Raw genomic sequence first — 18,697 nt, forward strand, 5'->3', positions numbered from 1 at the left:
CTGGCAACGGTGGAGAGGAAAAACTCCCTTTGAACAGGAAGAAACCTCTGGCAGAACCAGGCTCAGGGAGGGGCGGTCTTCTGCCATGACTGGTTGGGGGTTGGGGGGTGAGGGGCAAAATAAAATCAAACATAAAGGAGAGCACAGCATATTTATGACAGGCTGGTGGGCTGTGGCTCGAGTCCAAAAGATGCTCGAGTCCCACCTGAGGTGGTATGGACACGAGAACTCTGTAGCAAAAATGGCTATGAGGATCGACCCAGAAGGACGCCGGCCTCAAGGCAGACCGAAGAAACGGTGGATGGACAAAATCAAGGAAGACATTAAGACTGTCAACGCATCACCTGAGGACGCCTTGGACAGAACCAAATGGAGAAACCTTCGCAAAGAGCGGACCCTGCACCAGCGGGAACAACGCCAGGATGTGGCTGGAAAACATCATTACTGTTTTTAAAGGGTAACTGGTCCACATCCACAATTACAGTAGCGATCCCCGCTCTTTGGAATCATGATCCCACAGAGCAGGGACATTCACTTCAGCCAAAAAGCTTTGAGATGGCCCAGCAAGCTGCAGGAACAACAATGGCCGCTGTGGCAAGACCTACTTTAAGTAGGTGTTTGGCACCATGACACCACGAACCATGGGTCTCAGCCTCCTCAGGTTCAGGAGCATTTCTATTTATTATACACTGCACTTCTTCCACTAGGTGCTGATGGTTTTCCACAGTTTTCCTGAGTTCTGTGATTTCTTTTGTAATATTTTCGTACCCTCTTCTGAGTTCTGCGTTTTCTTCCCTGAGTTCTGTGTTTTCTTTTGTAATATTTTCGCACCCTCTTCTGAGTTCTCGTTTTCTTCCCGAGTTCTGTGTTTTTTTTTGATAATATTTTCGTACCCTGTTGTGAGTTCTGCCTTATTTTTTCAAAATTCTTTTCGATCTCTTCCGTGTGAGCTCTCTCACTGTTTTCATACTTTTCTTTGATTTGATCTCTGTCCCTTCTAACGTCAGACAGCTGAGTAGTGAGTTGATCTCTGTCCTTGTAACGTCAGACAGCTGAGTAGTGATTTGATCTCTGTCCCTTGTAACGTCAGACAGCTGAGTAGTGATTTGATCTCTGTCCCTTGTAACGTCAGACAGCTGAGTAGTGATTTGATCTCTGTCCCTTGTAACGTCAGGCAGCTGAGTAGTAATTGTACTGTTGGGCTCAGAAATTTGCCTTGCGAGTTCTTGAACGTGAGACAGTGCGATCTCAACAGCGTGAAGCCGCAGCCTGAATGATTCCAATCTATTATTGCTTCCAAAAGGTAAGATGTTTAATGAGTCCTGTGACATTTTTTTAAAGGTTTAAAGCACGGTGTCACAGGTTAAATACGTATTAGCTTTGTCTAAAACAACTAGCTGTTTCTGAAAATGCTCCAATGTTAACTGTTAAAGGAGCTCCCCTATTTAAGGACTCGGTTTAGCAGAGAACGTGACGTCGCCCGCGGCGTCATAATGGTCCTTTGAGAAGATCAAAGAGCGCTGTGGATGGAGGAGGAGCCAAGATGGCGACCTGTGTGGACGCTTCTCTGTAAGCTCGTGAATCTCTGATGAGTACCAAACGTTTTAAATGATCTAAACTGACTCAGATAATTCCTTTATTAGAAGTGACTCATTGCACTTGTGTTTTGCGCTCGTACAGGACATCTTTATAACATAAAATCAGGCGAAACTGAGTTTCTTTTCTTTTTTTTCCTGCCGAATTCCGACACGGTGAAGTGTTAGCTTGTATAGAAACATTTAGCTAATAGCCACGGGATAAGCTTGCAAAATGGCCAAAAAAGAGGCGAGAAGAAAGGAAGGACTGATAATGGACTTGGAGCCAGATAAAACCTTTGCAGGCTTATGCAAACCTCTCCCTCAGACCCCTCTTAGTGCAACGTCTACGGTGTCTGTAGACCATTACGTCTTTTCATTGGCCCGGAATCTACGGTGAGCGTAGACACTGTAGACTCGGGCCAATAGGAGCGCCGAAACCCACTGTAGACGACCAATCGTCTGGTCGACGGAAGTTGCGTCACCAAAACAACAACAACAACAACACACAGCGAAGAAGCCGGAAAGTCCGCTATTTTTTTGAAATGGAAACTGGCATTTCTTCTATGTTTACGTGAAGTTACAGACTCTGGATTTAGCGGAAATTACACGACGCTGAATAGCGCATTTAAGCCTTTTTCTTTGTGGTAAATGTTAGCCGCGCGCTAGCCGACATCTAATGTATTACGCCCATTTCTAGTCTTTTCAGTGGCTACAACTGATGATCGCGACATTAGCAATTCATGTTGTAAATCCAGATGCCCATGCACCTCGTCAGCAGGCCTGGGCCCTGTTTCAGAAAGCCGGTTTAGAAAACTCAGAGTTAAAAATGATACTCAGGGTTGAGTAACCCCGAACTGTCCAACTCGGAATATTCGGTTTCAGAAAGGCTGATAACAATTAGTTCAATCAACGCGGAGTTGCTTTAACCCCAAGTTAAGCGCGCGCATAAAGCCCTGATTAGTGGAGCACAGATTAAGCGAGTCACCATGGAGACGGAGGGAAAGAAGGCGGGGTCAATGTATTTTACAGCGCTTGAGGCCGAAATTCTGATGGCAGCATATGCCGATAACATGCAAATTTTGCGGAAAAAAAGTAACACAGCCTCAGCTGCAAAAGAAAGGGAGCATGCATGGCAAAACATAGCCGACAGAGTCAATGCGTGAGTGTTAATTTAAACATTGATCTAGGGATTTCCACCCATTTAACACGTTATTTTATTACATTTCATTTTATTTTTTATTTTATACATTTTATTTTGTGATGTGATGTGAGCGCATGTGCAACCCAACAGGCCCCAAACGTTCCTGGCAGCAAGTAAAAATGAAATATAAAAAATGTAGAGGAAGAGGGTCCAGCCACTTCTCCAACAAACCTTTCCTCAGTAAGATGTTCAGCACTGATTTACAACAAACCTAAGTAGGCATGTACTATGAATGTCAATGCGATTTTCTGTGTTTCAATAGCTCCCTGTAAAGCAGCTGTACAAGACCTATTTGATCAAGAAAATAAAAAAATGCTTTTTGGAAATGGAACACTTCAAGCAGCAGAATGGAATGTGAGTGCCATCTATACAGCCAATCACGCCTGGGAACCCTGAAAATAAATGTAAAATCTAAGTAGTAGTTCAAGTATCACCACATCATGAATTAAGTTTTGTTCATCCTGATACCTGCAATTTTGTGGAATCCCTCTTTGATCAATCTTGTGGGTCTATGACCGGGGAACACCACAAACGAGTACAGGAGACGTTTCAGTGCAACTGTAACATTCCTGACTGCCCGACAGACGGTAGCCTTGGAAACGTGCTCAGCGTCACCAATATTATACAGAAAGCTCCCGTTTGCAAAAAACCGAAGTGCAATACAAATATTATGTACAGAACTGAGAGAATGTCCGCGATGTGTCACATGAGCAATATAAGGCCTGAGGATGTTATTCAAATAAATTATGGATTGTGCTGAAAAACGGTAACGTTCACACAGAAAATCATCAGGAAATGATAAAATGTCCAAACGCGCTCTAATCACTCTCTCCCGGCGGAGAGCTCTGCGGAGAATTTGGGCTTCAACATCTACTGGCTCTTCAAGGAAGGGGCACGCCATGTCTGACACTTCCTACAGTCAGGTTTCCGACAAAGAGGCGGAGAAGGTCAGGGTTAGTTGAAGTAAACCTGCTAGGGGGCAGGTTAGCTTCACGGAGTGTGTCGTCATAGTAACTCACCCAGAATTAATCTAAACTCGCTTTGTGAAACCGAAAACCCAGAGTTTTCGTTAACTCAGGGTATACTTACTCAGAGTTTGCACTAAACCGGCTTTCTGAAACAGGGCCCTGGTGAGAACTGTGGTCTTCACCAAACCTGCACACAGCAGCTGCTCAGCCGAGCCGCTGCCTTCACTCACGCACGGAGGGTATCCACGCGCCTTCAAGTCAACATGATGCCTTCCGTGGCTCGTTACAAACCATCTGAGATATATTAAGTAGTAAGTGTATTTAATATCATACTAGGCAGATTTACCGCACTGCCATTTACTACACATTTACCCGTGTTTAGCTATTGTCAGTACATCTCGCTCGTTGTAAACTTTCTTTAAGTACGTGTAACATTCACAATGATATTGTTGATGGTAACGTGTATGATTCCAGCCTACCTGATAGGCACTTTTGACTTTTTGTAGTTCAGTTCACTGATTGACTACCCTGCAGTGCTGTTTTCCTGTATTCCTGTTTCGTCCACTTTAATAAAGTGTCCTGTGTTACAGTAACAGTGAGTTGTGGATTTACTTAATGAATGTCTAAGTTGGGCTTTAATCTGCCTTAGGCATGTAGACACAACTATGTAGAAACACATAACAGACCTGAACCAAAGAAGCAATGTGTACAAGCAGGCAAAGACAAGTTTTGGAAGTATTTGTACAACACATGCCTCCACAACAACTTCAGTGTATCCTGGAATTGTTTAGTAAACACTAACAGAGCTATTATCTATATGTTATGTGTCAAATTTCCCCAGAATAGTCTTGGTTGACGTCAGGTGACTGTGAAAGCCATGGTGTATGATCACGCCTTTTTTTCATAATCAACTACTCAGTCTATTTGTCACGGGACAAACATAATCTGTCATAGCAAGTTTGTAATGATTTTACAACTCTTTTACCTTTGACAAGTGAACCCTAACATGGCAGCAAAGTGCAACAATGTCTCTCTGTGTAGGGGTCAAGAGTTCAGGGCATGCCTTTAATTTCTTGCCTGTCTGTAAATGACAGTGTCATGGCATGAATAATCCTTCAGATTTTACCAGTAGAAAAGTAAAACAATTACATTGTCTCATCAGGAGAACCTAAAAGACTCCTCTTATGGCTAGTCTTTGCACATAATAATCACAGAAGAAAAGAAAGGAATTGATTTTCAATTGCGCTTAGTTTCAGGAGACTTTCCAACCTGTTGGTTCAAAAGAGCCAAAAGAAAATCCTCATCGATGTTGGAGTAAAAACTCGATGCTTTTATTGGAATATACACTGATAATGCTTACTGTCCTGTCATTGTAAACCAGTCAAAATACACAAATAACACATTGTGATCATGCTGAAGACCACAGACGGCATTCCAGGCGTCAGGTGAGATAAAGGAGCTGGAAACATCACCTGACAAAGAAAAAACAGACAACAGACTGAATGAATGAAAGAAGGCTTCTTCATTGAACATTTTCCACCAATCACAAGCCTCTTCTTTCACTCTAGACTTTTGACCAATCACCGATCAGGATGAATTGCACTACTGTACTGTGCATCCCCAACCCAAAGAAGAGCCGCATCGAAGTGCATGAGGTGAGAGAGGAAGCTGTATCCAATGCCGACATCTTGAAAGCTATTAATGGGCTGAATGACAGATTCTCCAAATCCGAACAAAAACACGGCGGAGATTATTGCCGCAAGGGATCACGTGAAAGGTCTTGAAATACAGAGCAAAGAGACAGAGGTTACTGTGAAGAAGCTGAAAGATCGCATTGCTGCACTTCAGGAGAAACAAGAGGAGACGAGAGATATAGTCGGCGGTGGAACCTGCGTTTGCTGAATCTCCCAGAGCATAGTAACAAAGATATAAGAAAAGAGGTGATGGATATAATCGCCCTGATCATCCCAGAGGAAAAAAACAAATTAGAGTTCATGATAGATACTGTTCATAGAGTTGGTCGAACAAGAGATGAAAACCGCCACGCCCCATCATCATACAGTTCACCATGCGCACCTTCCGACACAAAGTGTGGAGAGCTTCCTCAACTCTGATGTGATGAAGAAGAAGAATCTCAGGTTGGCTGAAGATCTCACCTACATTGAGAGACAGTGCAGAAATAAACTGTGGCCAACTGTCAAACAAGCCCGTGACGAGGGAAAGAAGACCAAATGGATTGGTCCTGTGGCCATCATTGATGGTGTAAGACACACTGCATAAATAAGAGGTTATTAAAAGATCAGCAAGATGACTGAAATACTTTAAGTTCACTCTGTACGTTACCTAACATTAACAACAGGTATTTCAACTACCTCAGGCTCCCAATGTTACTGTTCAATATTTAATAATTTTGAGGCACTTGTATATTGTTTTTGTTTTTTGTTTTTGCTTGAAATACCTCAGGTTCATTAGGTAATATGTTTACAACCAATAATATCCTCTTTAAATTTTCTATAAAACTTTTATACCTCCAAGTTAGTTGTACCAATATCTGGCAAACATTATTATGGTTATGTTTGAACTTGCTTATGTTTTACAGTGTGAGTAGTTAAATATCCTACTTTTATTGGTGTATAAATGTTAATTTGCTTAAGCATTTGGGTCACTGCATCGGGGGGGAAAAACCAAAGAGTCTGAAGAATTTTACTTAGGTACTCAACACTTAGTGTTCCCTTTTGAGAGTATCTTCTTTAGGTGTTTATACCTTAGCACCTTATAAGTTTCTAGTTAGTTTAACAGACATCCAGTTCACTTTATTCATTCCCTTCTTTTCTTATGACAGACTTACATTTCAGTTCCTTAAAAATACTATCCCTTAATGTTCGAGGTATTCGTGACAGTACCAAAGGAAAGTCAATTTTCATTTTCTGTGTGACGGAAAAATGCTGATTTGATTTTCTACAAGAAACTCATTCGAGTGATAATGATGTAAAATTCTGGAAAGCACAGTGGGGTGATCAGTGTTATTTTGCCACGCTCTCAACATTCGGCAGGCGTAGCCATTCTCCTTAACAACTTTAAAGGTAATATTATTGAATCATTGTCTTCAGATGAAGGCAGATGGATTATTCTGGTTTTCAAATTGGACAACGCCTTCTTTATAGTCTGTAATTTATACAGTCATAACAACACAACTCAGGCGGAATCTACAGGGAGTGCAGAATTATTAGGCAAGTTGTATTTTTGAGGAATAATTTTATTATTGAACAACAACCATGTTCTCAATGAACCCAAAAAACTCATTCATATCAAAGCTGAATGTTTTTGGAAGTAGTTTTTAGTTTTAGCTATTTTAGGGGGATATCTGTGTGTGCAGGTGACTATTACTGTGCATAATTATTAGGCAACTTAACAAAAACAAATATATACCCATTTCAATTATTTATTTTACCAGTGAAACCAATATAACATCTCCACATTCACAAATATACATTTCTGACATTCAAAAACAAATCAGCGACCAATATAGCCACCTTTCTTTGCAAGGACACTCAAAAGCCTGCCATCCATGGATTCTGTCAGTGTTTTGATCTGTTCACCATCAACATTGCGTGCAGCAGCAACCACAGCCTCCCAGACACTGTTCAGAGAGGTGTACTGTTTTCCCTCCTTGTAAATCTCACATTTGATGATGGACCACAGGTTCTCAATGGGGTTCAGATCAGGTGAACAAGGAGGCCATGTCATTAGTTTTTCTTCTTTATACCCTTTCTTGCCAGCCACGCTGTGGAGTACTTGGACGCTGCGTGTGATGGAGCATTGTCCTGCATGAAAATCATGTTTTTCTTGAAGGATGCAGACTTCTTCCTGTACCACTGCTTGAAGAAGGTGTCTTCCAGAAACTGGCAGTAGGACTGGGAGTTGAGCTTGACTCCATCCTCAACCCGAAAAGGCCCCACAAGCTCATCTTTGATGATACCAGCCCAAACCAGTACTCCACCTCCACCTTGCTGGCGTCTGAGTCGGACTGGAGCTCTCTGCCCTTTACCAATCCAGCCACGGGCCCATCCATCTGGCCCATCAAGACTCACTCTCATTTCATCAGTCCATAAAACCTTAGAAAAATCAGTCTTGAGATATTTCTTGGCCCAGTCTTGACGTTTCAGCTTGTGTGTCTTGTTCAGTGGTGGTCGTCTTTCAGCCTTTCTTACCTTGGCCATGTCTCTGAGTATTGCACACCTTGTGCTTTTGGGCACTCCAGTGATGTTGCAGCTCTGAAATATGGCCAAACTGGTGGCAAGTGGCATCTTGGCAGCTGCACGCTTGACTTTTCTCAGTTCATGGGCAGTTATTTTGCGCCTTGGTTTTTCCACACGCTTCTTGCGACCCTGTTGACTATTTTGAATGAAACGCTTGATTGTTCGATGATCACGCTTCAGAAGCTTTGCAATTTTAAGACTGCTGCATCCCTCTGCAAGATATCTCACTATTTTTGACTTTTCTGAGCCTGTCAAGTCCTTCTTTTGACCCATTTTGCCAAAGGAAAGGAAGTTGCCTAATAATTATGCACACCTGATATAGGGTGTTGATGTCATTAGACCACACCCCTTCTCATTACAGAGATGCACATCATCTAATATGCTTAATTGGTAGTAGGCTTTCCAGCCTATACAGCTTGGAGTAAGACAACATGCATGAAGAGGATGATGTGGACAAAATACTCATTTGCCTAATAATTCTGCACTCCCTGTACATAAGTAGATTTAAAGGATAACTATTGCCAAAACGCAACCTGGGCTGTTTTTTGTTTTTTTTACTGTATCGATTTTGATGCGCTCAAATTTATGCCCCGGCCCCCTAGTATTCCCATTCACTGGCTATTGACCACAAAACAAAATCACGGTCAATCTCAAAAACGGCTCATTTGTCGTAATTTTGCTTTTAGATATATGTTTGTCTCGTTTACAGTAAAAAAAAAAAAACAGCCCAGGTTGCATTTTGACAATAGCTATCCTTTAAGAACTGTATATTTTACACTTAAGAAATCATTTATCATTAGATCTGTTTTGGCAGCACGTTTTGTTCATTTCTGTGCATTTTGCTCAAGCACTGATCAAACTTTGTCCATTTTTGCTGCAGAGGGATCCTGCCAGTCCAAAGTGAACTCCTGATGGACATTGAAGTACTCCTGCAGAGCTTGTATCTTCAACACCATGCGCATTAGAAACTCCACTGAGTCCTTTCCTTCACCAAGGCAGGACCCAGTGACTCATTACTGTTGATAGGTCAGGGGCAGGTAATATTTTGTTTCATGTTTATTCATTCCTCCATGGATTACCAGCCATATATATGGACACATGCTGTATTCTCAAGATCTATGCTGTTTTGTAGGAATAGAGAAAATGATATGTTTAGTCTGTTTTCAAATGGTATGTCAAATTTTCTCATTTTTTATCAGTAATATTCACTACCTTGGTTATATATGAGCATCTTTAGATTTTTCTATATTTAGCAGTTGCAAATGTAAAATGTACGGTAAACCATTTATGTTCCTCATATTGTATTGTATTTTTAGCGGTAAAATACCGGCAGCTGTGGTTACCAGGAATTTACCGTAAAATGTATCTGGTCAAAATAAAATGCTGTAATTTGTTATACAATTTCACTGTGTTTTTTACTGTCAAAGGTTTTAATAAGGTTTAACATATTTCTGTTATTTTTACAGTTATTTACAATAATAGGGTCTATCCTATTACTGTTAAATTAACAACAAATTACTGTAAATATTATTATATTATAACTTTTTTTTTACTGCAAATATCCGTAAAAAGCTATGGAAAGTTGCATTTTTTTACATTAAATTGCTGTATAATTGACAAATATTTGTTTTTTTCTATCTAGATTTTGGTAAAATAATACGTTGTCTACATTAAAATTTAGGGTTACAAAACCAGTATACCGTATTGTCTTTTACAGATTCCACATTTTTTTTCACGGTATATTCCTGGCAACAACAGCTGCCGGTATTTTACCGTAAATTTGACAGATTTTTTTTTTTTTTTTTACAGTGTTCATTTCCCTGAATTTTAAGGCTGTGGCGGTGGCTGTGTCCCATTTCAGGGTCTGCACGCTTGAAGTACGCATTTTAAGTGCGATTACGTCACCACCACGCGACGACGGCTATCCCAATTCCAGGTGTACTTCAAATGCATACTCCAAATGCGCCGTCGATTTCCCCAAATATCAAGCGTGGTCCGGTGCACGCTTCGTGGTCCCATATATCCCACAATTCATAGCGCGGCGGTGGGTGTGGATAATTTTGCCGCAAAATACGGCAGAAGGGAGCGGCCGACGAGTGAACTGTCAAAAGTAAGTACTGAATATGATGTCACTTATTTATGTGCGAATGTTTAATAACGAAGAACATTAAAACATTACTGTTGGCCACATGTCGACAAAGTTGTGTGACATTAGTGATGTTTGCACTTTCAGCGTTAACTTGGTTTTAAAGCCTCTACTTCTAAATATATTGTAACGTTCTCAAGAACCAGATGTTTTGGCCTCAGTTTGTCCGTTTATTTAGTGACACAGGCAAACGGGCCGTTAACCCAGGGGAGAGTGCTCGTACAACACCTCACTTCAGCCCCGCACAGTCACACACAACAACAAGGACCCCCTCCCTTCCTGCACACATTAACTCCCTTTTTCCTGCAGCACAACCAAACATGTATCTTAAAGAAATAACAACAGTGTGCAGAGATAACCAACATGTCACTGTAAAATAACATTTAACCATCGTTACAATATATATGCATATATAGTCGACCTTATCTTACAGAGAATGTGATGATTTTATGCGTAATTAAAGTCAGTCATATATCCACAAACACAACAAGCTGAAAGTCAGTGAATGCTGCTCGGTTTTCAGTCCTGAATATCACGGCACAAGCAGGATTCACTGCACTGTTAATGTTAGCCATGTTATATTGCTGTCTCTGTTCGGTGGTGTCGAGCCAAACGGACTTTAACGTGTGTTTGAACGAGCTGACGGTTCACTCGTTAAGCTGAAAGAAAGATGCTTTAATCACAGCAGTCACACGTGTCCACTGTACCATCTGGGAACTCTTCTTGTTTAGCACTCGTAATAACACAAACACTAAATCCTCCTTCTCTTGTGCTGTTTTGTAGCAGTGTATACACCTGAGACTGTCACCTGTCTGTCTGTCCTGCACTCTCTCTCTCTTTCTTTCTCTCTGATTGTGGAATAAAAGTATGAACATGTATTTATAAGTTACACTTGTGTTTGAATCCTGCAGCTTATCACACATTTGATTTCCATGTGTGACAACTGCAAGTGTCCAGAGTGAGGACAGACTGAGGGACCCACTGCTGCACATCATCTGTGAGGCTTTGCACCCTGATGATCCACCAGGACAAACTCAGCAGTGTGTGAGGAAGAGGAGGAGGAAGAGCCAGCAGCAGCTGACAGATGGAGAGAATAGACAGACTGTTCCCTGTTTGTGAAGGACTGCTAGAAAAGTTTAAAAGAACTAATTGTCTGTCCTGAATCAGTCTTATTAGGTAATGTTCAAATAATTTGATCATTCCAGTGTTTTCAGTGTGGGAGAAAGTACTCAGGGCCTTCAAGTTACACACTATGAAAGGCAGTAACAAGTTTAATATTCAGAAACCTAAAGTATGTATCAGCAGCAGAATGGAGCTAAAAATAAATGTTTGTTTCAGTTCTATGAAGCTTTGAGTATTTTGGATCAGTAGTACTGCTGTGTTTGTTGCATCACATTGCTGTAATTGTTTATATGCTTTATATATTCTGAGGTAAGTTGATCTATAGTGTTACATCATATTCTATACCGATGTTATGTGTTTGTATACTTTCTGCCCAGTTTGACCCATTTAGCAGAAGTCAGCCTGTTTAAGGCTCTGATATCTATTCTGTATGACTTAAAGCAGTTATGACATGGTCTGATTTTCTCACCCAATAAAGGAATATTTAATAAATCAGTCTACTCTTCATTCTATCAGACACAGTTATCACAGCTCGTACATTTCCTTTTTACATGTAAGCACTGAACCAAATTTAGTAATGCCAACATATTAAAAGAAAAACATTTGTCTCTTATATATAATATATCTATATATACACTGTCAAAGATACTTATCTTTGAGCGAAGATTTAAGGTGATAGGAAATATAAATAAACGCAACTTGAATCTTTACTGAAGCTCAGTATTTGACACAGAGTTCAAGTTCACTGCTGTAATAACTAATCATGATTACTATAATACTAACTTTAATATTGGCCATATTATATTTACATTACCACAGTAAGATGAATTTAGTCTCATGAACAACACAAGCTAACTGTTATTTACTAACTAATCTTAAAATAACTGTTCAGTACAGAAATGAAGCCCAACAATCATGTTTTTACAGTCCCCTGGTCTCAGCCTCAGATACTTATCAAATCACACAAAGCTCATATAAAAACAAACAAACAATGAACAGAAGATTTTCTCCTTCATTTCTGTCAAACAAAGCTGTATGAAACGTTTCCAGCTGTTAGTATCACGGTTGCTAGGCAACCTGGGCAGCTGGACGGAGGCTAGACCGTCCCATTTCACAAGCCTCGCACTTCCGGCCTTAGCGGTCTTTGAGTACGCGGCCTTTGTGGCCCGCTAAGGCTGCGTACTTTAAGGCTGCAGACCCTGAATTGGGATATAGGTCTCACCTGTTGCTCACAGGTGTTTTTACCTGCACACTAAATTGTCCAAATGCAGATTGTTTCAGAGCTGCATGACAACGGTGTTCTCATTAAAGAAAAAGGATTCAGTCCCAACTCCGTGACGCGTGTTTCATTATTCTTAATAATTATTCGTAAAAAGGCCCAGATTAGTTGTGTTTTGGTTCTGTGGGTGTATATGATTACATTTTCCATGAAGGCATTAAAATGTTATTTATAATAATAATAATAATAATAATAATGATAATAATAATAATATAAAATAATAATAATAATAGTAACAATGATGATGATGATGATGATGATGATGATGATAATAATAATAATAATAATAATAATAATAATAGTAACAATGATGATGATGATGATGATAATAATAATAATAATAATAATACCACCACATACTATGAATATCACAGTATCTCCTGATAAACACTGTAATAAAACCTTCCTTTTTCCCAACTCAGCAAACGTCCACCGTAGCAGAATTTTACCAGCATCTCCATCAACTACATGCTATCATTTTATTTACTTTTTACTGAAGTATTTCTAGACAAAAAACTGAACAAAAATTGTATAAGGCACAGTGACTGCTACTTGCATTCAGGAAATATAACTCTCGTCTTATTATTGCCACACCTGCCCCCACCTGCAAGAGCACACACAGAGAAAAATCCACCTTTCAAAGCAGCGTTTCCCACCACCGAGCGTCTGTGCATCGCAGGATAACACCAAAACAAACACGTCGCTGTGAAATTCATCCAGATTAAGGCCTGACTGGGACTTCCACAAATTCACAAAGATCTGATTCTAAAATAGTCCACGAGGATAAGAAACCAACAAAAACCAGAGTGATATATGTGTCTGAGGTTTGTGCGGATGGCAGTACAGAACGGAGCTCACGTTTAGTTCAAAACCAAACTGCGACAGAGCGACCTCGTCCTCCACCAACTTCCCTCCAAGCCAAATACTGGAAAATATGATGATGCATATCTTGCCTTTGGCTTCACCTGCACAAGTGCCAAGGTAGAATTACTTTCCCCTGCATCGGGAGCACGCGCTGGGCTCTCCAACTCACGGACAAACAGTATCCCACAGTTGTTTATGTTTTTGAACCCATTTTGCATAGAGAAGCATTTTTTGAAAAATGTATTGATAGCAATGTTGACTATTATCACAGGGGGAAAAAAAACAACTACACGTAAAATAATTACACCACGACACTTTCTAAATGGAGGGACAGTAACTGCGTGTGTATATGTAAGCGTGTAAAAACTGCAGATAGTCAGATTAACAGTAACAGTATTTTGTCTCTATCCTCGATTGTAGAAATTTATCTCATGTAAACAATAACGTGGGGCACAGTGTGACGTCAAAAAAGGCGCACACCTTTGACGCTGCGTTTTCTCCATTTTCCTCGTCCACACGTAAACGCAAAAACTGAGTTTTTGACAACCTCCAACCTGGCGGGAGTTTAAAATAAAAGACAGCTATTAAGGTGCAATTCTGAGTTGTAAGCAGTTCCTTAGCACCTGGTGGATGAGGGAACAAGGTTCGTAACAAAGTTTGTCCTGTTAATATGTACTTTGCTGTTTTACGGAATACTCCACAAACAATCTTATATTAGGTGGAGATTTCAATATGGTTTATGATGAATGGCTTGATAGATCACCCTCTAAATTCCATTCCCATCATATAAATTCATTTTTACACAACTTCTGTCTAAATCTCAACCTAATAGATCCTTGGAGATTAGCAAACCCACTTGTTCAGTCCTTTTCGTGGTTCAAGCCTGATGGTTCGGCTAAGTCGCGTATCGACTTCTGGCTAATCTCAGACAGCTTAATGCAGAATAGTGTAGATGTGGGTGTCTCAGCTGCGCCTTTAACCGACCACTGTGTGATACATTTCAGTGTCACTCCTCAACTTAAAAACTCTTATAATAAAGGTTACTGGAAGTTTAACTCATCCCTGCTTACCAATGAAAATTTTAGTAACGAAATACTTCGACAACTGAACTTATTTCAACTAATGAAAACATAAGTTCTTACACAGAAAAATGGGAATTCTTTAAGTTTAAAGTACGTCAAATCTCAATTAAACACAGTAAAATAATAGCTCATCAGAACAAGCAAAAAGAAACTGAAATTATCAGAGAACTTAATCACATCTGCTCGAAACCCTTTTTTAATGATAATGACAAACAACGTAGAAGTATTCTACAGTCTTCTTTAGACGATATTTGTACTAAAAAGGCCAAAGGAGCATATCTGAGATCCCGAGCCAAGTGGATCGAGGATGGCGAAAAAAGTACAGCATATTTCTGTAGATTAGAAAAGATAAGACAAGAGAGAAATGCTATAAATAGTCTACAAATTGATAGTCAGCTATGCACTGACCCTCAATTAATATCTAAAGAAATCTTTACCTTTTACAGTAATTTGTACTCCTCTTCATACTCTAGACCATTGGCTGAGACATTTTTTCAATCTATCAAACACCTGATTCCTAAAATTGATGAAAATTTTAAAAAGACCTGTGAGGGCAAAATTACCATTGAAGAGTTAGATAGAGCATTAAGTGCTTTACCCAAAGATAAAGCACCAGGTTGTGATGGTTTGACCAGCAACTTTTACAAACATTTTTGGGTTCATATTAGAACCCTTGTGTTTGGTATGCTTACAGAAATTTTAGAAAATGGGTCTCTCACACACACTATGAAACAAGGGGTAATTACACTCATACCAAAACCTGGGAAAGATCCGACTCTTCTTGATAATTTAAGACCAATTACTCTATTAAATAATGATTATAAACTTCTAACACATATTTTTGCAAACAGGTTAAAATCGGGCATAACTCAAATTATTTCTGACACTCAGTCTGGATTTATAAAAGGCCGCTCAATCCATAATAATATCCGCCTTATTTTGGACTTGATTGACTATAACTACCTAATTGAAAACCAAGGTTTTGTCCTTTTTTTAGATTTTTACAAAGCCTTCGACATGATAGAGCATGAATTTATGTTTCAAGCCCTTGATTTGTTCGGTTTTGGGGGTAACTTCATTAATTTAATCAAATTACTGTATAGAGATACTAACAGTTCAGTGTGTCTTCCACGTGGCACCTCACAAAGATTTAGGATTTGCAGAGGAATAAAACAAGGATGTCCAATCTCGCCATTGTTGTTTATCGCAGCAACAGAAATGCTTTCCATACTGATTAAAAATGCTGAGTTTGGTAAGATATCTATCCTGGGTAAAGAGCTCTCTATCAGCCAGTTAGCCGATGATACAACTATTTTCCTAAATAACCTGAATGAAATCCCAAAAATCCTGCAGATTATTGAAACTTTCTCGAAAGCTTCAGGGTTAAAGCTGAATTTAAACAAATGTGAGATCTTACCCTTAAAGGATTGTACTATTTCTAACACTTTTAATATTCCTGTCAAATCCACTGTCAAATATTTGGGTGTGTATATAACCAAGAATAAGAATGATTTAGATAACCTTAATATTTGGGAGAAAATTCAAATCTGTAGAACTCATTTAAATAACTGGGCTCAGAGAGACTTATCGATTCTAGGTAGAATTTTTCTCACCAAAATGGAAAGTATCTCCAGGCTAGTATACCCTGCATATGCGGTAGGAGTGCCTAAATCAGCAATCAAAGCTATTAACCAGCTAAACTTTGATTTTATATGGAAACGCAAAACCCACTATATTAGGCAAGGTAATTTAGTCAAACGTTTTGAAGATGGAGGTTTGCAAGCTATTGAATTTGACAGCTTAAACGGCACCCTAAAAATAAATTGGCTTAGGTCATTTTTAAGAAGTCAAAATAGCCTTTGGTTTCACATTCCAAGCAAAATATTCTCAGATCTAGGCGGAATTAATCTTTTACTTAGATGTGACTTTGACATAAGAAAACTCCCCATAAAGCTCTCTTCCTTTCACCAGCAAGTTTTATTATACTGGAAATTAATATACAAACATAACTATAGCCCACACAACACTCCCATATGGAACTGTCGTTACATAAAAGTTGGAAACAAATCAATCTTTATGGAAAAATGGTACGATAAGGGCATCTGGTCAGTGATGCACTTGTTAAATGATAGAGGTAAAATTTTATTAGAAGATTTTACCGCCAATTATGATCTGCAAATAAATAACAAAGAATTTCAAAAAATTACTAAGGCTATCCCTCAAAACATTCTATGTACAGCATATAATCTTTTTCAAAACCCTGACTATAGATCCCCTGATCTCCCTGAACTGTTGGTAAATGGGCATAACATAACAGCTAACAGTCTAAAATACTCCCAAATTAGGGAATTATTTACTAATGTTTTTTTCCCTTATAGATCCAATCCAAATTCCATCTCACATCTGTTCTCCGGTGATCAAAAGAAAGAGATCAGAAAAAATTACCTAAAACTTCCCATTCCTCCCAAAGCTAAGGAGGTCCACTACAAAATCCTCTCTGGTGTTTACCCTTCCAAAGAATTTCTCAGACGTCGCTTCGCTATTGATGATAATTGTTGCTCTTTTTGTAATGGGGATATTGAATCAACAGAACATTTATTTTATGATTGTATATTCTGTAAAGCCCTGTGGAACGATGTGCACTACTGGCTCTTCCCTAAGATCCCAAACTTACTTGAATTTTCTAAAAATGATATTATGTTTGGTTCTCTAAGAAAAGAAAAGAAGCTTGAAAATGTTTTAAATGTAATAATTATTATGGGCAAATTCTTCATTCACAAATGTCGTTTTCTGAAAACAAAGCCGTCTTTTTTTACTTTTCACAAAGAACTCTGCCTCTTTTTCTCATCTGTTAAATTTATGGACAAAAAACAAGCTCTGGATTTGAATCATATGATTGTTGAACTAGATCTGTTAGAAAACCCCTAAGGTATAACTTATTTTATGTTTTTTAATTATCTGTCTTTTTGTTTATTTGTTTGCTTATTTGTTTACTTTGATTCTGTTTGGGGTTTGTTTTTATTTTATTTATTTATTTGTTGTTGTTTGTACTTCCTGTTCATTATCCTTCTTCTATATGTTGGAATTCAGCCTGTTCTGTTACTATCTCATGTTGGAAACACTGAATCTTTGTAGAGATTGCCATAATTGTTGTACATTATATTTTGTGCAAATAAAAAAAAAAAAAAGTTAAAAACAAAAAAAACTTTCGACCAAAACAGGCGCAGCTTGATGACATCATCAACATGCGCTATCGCGATAGAGCGATATAGTCAAAATCTCTATCGTTGGCCAAATCTATATCGTTTCTATCGTATATCGTTTATATCGCCCACCCCTAGCCCTGAGTACTTTCTCCCACACTGAAAACACTGGAATGATCAAATTATTTGAACATTACCTAATAAGACTGATTCAGGACAGACAATTAGTTCTTTTAAACTTTTCTAGCAGTCCTTCACAAACAGGGAACAGTCTGTCTATTCTCTCCATCTGTCAGCTGCTGCTGGCTCTTCCTCCTCCTCTTCCTCACACACTGCTGAGTTTGTCCTGGTGGATCATCAGGGGTGCAAAGCCTCACAGATGATGTGCAGCAGTGGGTCCCTCAGTCTGTCCTCACTCTGGACACTTGCAGTTGTCACACATGGAAATCAAATGTGTGATAAGCTGCAGGATTCAAACACAAGTGTAACTTATAAATACATGTTCATACTTTTATTCCACAATCAGAGAGAAAGAAAGAGAGAGAGAGTGCAGGACAGACAGACAGGTGACAGTCTCAGGTGTATACACTGCTACAAAACAGCACAAGAGAAGGAGGATTTAGTGTTTGTGTTATTACGAGTGCTAAACAAGAAGAGTTCCCAGATGGTACAGTGGACACATGTGTGACTGCTGTGATTAAAGCATCTTTCTTTCAGCTTAACGAGTGAACCGTCAGCTCGTTCAAACACACGTTAAAGTCCGTTTGGCTCGACACCACCGAACAGAGGCAGCAATATAACATGGCTAACATTAACAGTGCAGTGAATCCTGCTTGTGCCGTGATATTCAGGACTGCAAACCGAGCAGCATTCACTGACTTTCAGCTTGTTGTGTTTGTGGATATATGACTGACTTTAATTACGCATAAAATCATCACATTCTCTGTAAGATAAGGTCGACTATATATGCATATATATTGTAACGATGGTTAAATG

At 39.2% G+C, this 18,697-nt stretch overlaps 1 long non-coding RNA gene across 1 annotated transcript; it reads left to right on the forward strand.

The window, feature by feature from the left end:
- The first annotated feature begins 1,040 nt into the window (after positions 1 to 1,040).
- On the forward strand, positions 1,041 to 4,339 carry LOC120439920. Its single transcript, XR_005612838.1, has 2 exons — positions 1,041 to 1,569; positions 3,902 to 4,339. It is a non-coding gene; the product is annotated as an uncharacterized LOC120439920 (long non-coding RNA).
- The last annotated feature ends 14,358 nt before the right edge of the window (positions 4,340 to 18,697 follow it).

This window comes from Oreochromis aureus, linkage group 4 (genome assembly GCF_013358895.1).
Source record: "Oreochromis aureus strain Israel breed Guangdong linkage group 4, ZZ_aureus, whole genome shotgun sequence".
In the NCBI taxonomy this organism is placed as follows: Eukaryota; Metazoa; Chordata; class Actinopteri; order Cichliformes; family Cichlidae; genus Oreochromis; species Oreochromis aureus.